The following is a 3405-nucleotide window of genomic DNA, read 5'->3' as shown; positions in this document are numbered from 1 at the left end:
TTGTATTGAACCCCACCCCCCCCCCTCTTTAATTTACTGATATATTGATTGTTGATACATATCAGAAGAAATGCCGTATTCAGAATTATAATGCTTGATTTATAAAAGATGATAAGAGATTGTCAAAGATTAAGTAGTATATGTCTTAAATGGAGAAGAAATTCTCAAAAAAAATTAGAAATAGAACGTAATTAATTAATAAGTCCTAATAGGGACATGAATCCTTGTAGATCAGCTTTCAAGGGATCTAACTGAACCAGGAATCAATTTCCTACTTCCTAGGACTCCAAAGTTCGTTCTAACTCTGAGACTTGCCCCTCAAGTCTCCTAAATTAAGTCCAATTCAAGGACTCCCAACATCTATATAAGGGGCCTCACCCCACAGATCAGAACTATATTTTTTGACTTGATCCTTGGCACAACAAGGTACATAGGCATCTTGTAAGGCAGATCAAGTCACGAAACACAAGAGCAGTCAAATCGAGCCCCGAAGCTCACGTTCCCTAGTAATAACACATCAATTAATATACCTTAGTTTTTGATCCATAACATTTGGCGCCGTCTGTGGGAAAGCACAACTATAACTATGGCGAGAACACGGAGAACAAGCAGCGCCCTTAAAGGAGGAACACCCGCGGGGACAATCCAAACGATTTCGTCAATCGTGGAGGTACCTCCACATTCAACCTATGCCGCCACCCAAGGAGGAGCCCAGGTAGGGGCAACTGAACCTCAATCTCAAGGGACGATTCCCCCGCCTCCTCAAAGTACGCATCCCCAACTTCAACAACTACATACACCGGTGAATTCTCGACCCATTGGATATGAGTATTCAACTGTTGTGACCATTAACCCCCCTTATGGGATGCCCCTTTACCCCGAGGTTGGAGGAAGTGGATATGCTGTACGGAGTGAAGCATGGGGGCAAACACCCCCTACATACAAGGTTTGGCTCCTATCCCAGAGAATCAGGAATTTTCTGGTCCTTATACTGAGAGAGACTCTGAATCTTCGGATGATAAAGTGGCCCCAAGAAGGAGACGTGCTTGCAAAGAGCCGATGGCTGATGGTAACCAACGTCCTAGGAGCACCCGAGGGGTGAATTCCCAAGAAGTGCAAGAGAGAATCAAGGCCCATGAGGCTGAGATTCAAAGGCTGAAGCACGACTTGGAGGCACACCAGGTTCCCAGGCCCCCATTACCACCTAGGGGAGAAATCCTCCTCCAATCATCGACCTAGATGGTCCGTCACAAAGAAGGGCTGTAGTCCCAAGAGCTAAACCAAATAATCTTCTTCCCCTTGGAGATCCTGATGATCCTACTCCACCATTCACTGAAGAGATAATGAATGCCCATATCTCAAGAAAGTTCAAGATGCCCACTATCAAAGCTTATAATTTCACGGGAGATCCCGCAAATCATGTCAGGACATTCTCCAATGCACTGCTGTTACAGCCCGTGAATGACGCTATTAAGTGTCGGGCCTTTCCTCAAACCCTGTCAGGTATGGCTCAAAGATGGTACAATCATTTGCCCCCGAACTCTATTGGGTCCTTCAGAGAATTAAGTCAGGATTTTATTAAGTAGTTCATCAGCGGGAGAGTGCATGAGAAAAGTGCAGCATCCCTCATGAGCATTGTGCAGGGAGCGAAGGAATCCTTGAGAGACTACCTGAATCGTTTCACAAAGGAGGCTTTAAAAGTCCCGGACCTTGATGACAAGGTAGCCATGATAGCACTGCAATAGGGAATTAGGGATGAATTCTTCAAGATGTCCTTGGCCAAGTGCCCCCTGAAAGCATGTTGCAGCTCCAAGATAGGGCCGGAAAGTACATCAAAGTGGAGGAGAGCATGAGGAAGACAGTAGTGAGTAACGAGCCCACTGGGGGCAAGAAGCGAAAAACTGATCTGGAATATATTGCTAAGGACAAGTATCCTAGAACTGAGCAAAACCTTGATTCAACCCCTAAGAAGGGAGGGACTGGGCAAAAGTTCACTGAATACGCTAAGCTGAATGCCCCTAGAAGCCAGATCTTGATGGAAATCGAGAAAGATCAAGATACTTGTTGGCCTAAACCCTTGAAAGATGATCCTGCCAAGCTAGATAAGAGCATGTTAGGTCACACAACACTGTAAAAGGGGGTTGAATACAGTGTACAATACAATCAAATCATTTTAGAATACAAGTAACAGAAAACAGATGTATTCGATATAATAAACTCTGTTATAATGGAACTGTCCTCTCTCAGTGATGAACAAATATCATGAGAGCTGCTAGGTTACAATGTATGATCTTCTCGATAATGATAACACATATAGTGTAAACCTATGTATGTGTTTATATAGTACACAGTTACAAGATAACTTCTAATTGATATGGAATATAATTATGTCTCCTAAAATATATCAATCAGATATCTTATATAATTCTTCTAGTCCTCTAACTCTTTCTTGCATATCTTCTTCTGTATTAGTCTCGATCTTTTACTGTTAATCAGCTTCCTTCCTTAACTGTAAGTCCTCTCGTACTTAAGTTCTGACATGACCTTAAGTCCTGATATGACACTAAGTCCTGACTTCCAGTAAGTACTGATTCCAGTAAGTACTGATATTTCCTGTTTGTTAAGATCTGAAAACTAAACATGAAACATATTAGACATGACATCTCAAATATATCCAACAATCTCCCCCAACTTATAAATTATGCAAGAATGTACAAGTTAATAGATTTGATGATGTCAAAAAATTTAAGTTCAAATGCAATAAGAGTTGAATAAGACTATCAATTACAACTTACAGAACATCCAGCTTTACCAAAATTACTGGATCAATCTGAATCCATAATGATTCTTAACAAAATCTTTCACCAGCTTCTTTAGTTTTCCTCAGAACTTCAACTAACTGTGATTTGTCCTGCATTAGTTCTTCTTCTTTACTATCACCAATTTGATAAATGGCTGTTCTGAGAGCTTGAATGGATGTTTTTTCAAGTCCATCACCAAGTCTGATAACTTTAGAATGTGAAGAGTTTTCATTATAACATAATCATTTTCCTTTCAGAATTACTTCCACCTTAGTAGAATTATTCAACATAGGAATTTCTCTTCCATCATCTTCAGTAATCATTGGACTGTAATGAGAAGTCTTTGTACCAGAGATTCTGAGTAGATCTTTTATAGCCTTCAAAATGTATTCTGACCATCTTCTTGTAACATCAGATTTTACTTCCAGAAGATAGTGAATATGTTAAAGTTCTCTGACAGACTTCTTTAGTACATCAGTATCAGCTAGTCTATAAGTCCTTCCATCATTGAGAAATAAGATCAATTTCTCTTTTAGATTCTCCTTATCATGAGCATCTATCATAACTTGAGCAGACAACACCTTGTCAAGGTGCTTTTGTTTGA

Source organism: Apium graveolens, chromosome 3 (genome assembly GCF_009905375.1).
Source record: "Apium graveolens cultivar Ventura chromosome 3, ASM990537v1, whole genome shotgun sequence".
NCBI classification, from domain to species: Eukaryota; Viridiplantae; Streptophyta; class Magnoliopsida; order Apiales; family Apiaceae; genus Apium; species Apium graveolens.
This window is presented reverse-complemented; position numbering follows the sequence as displayed.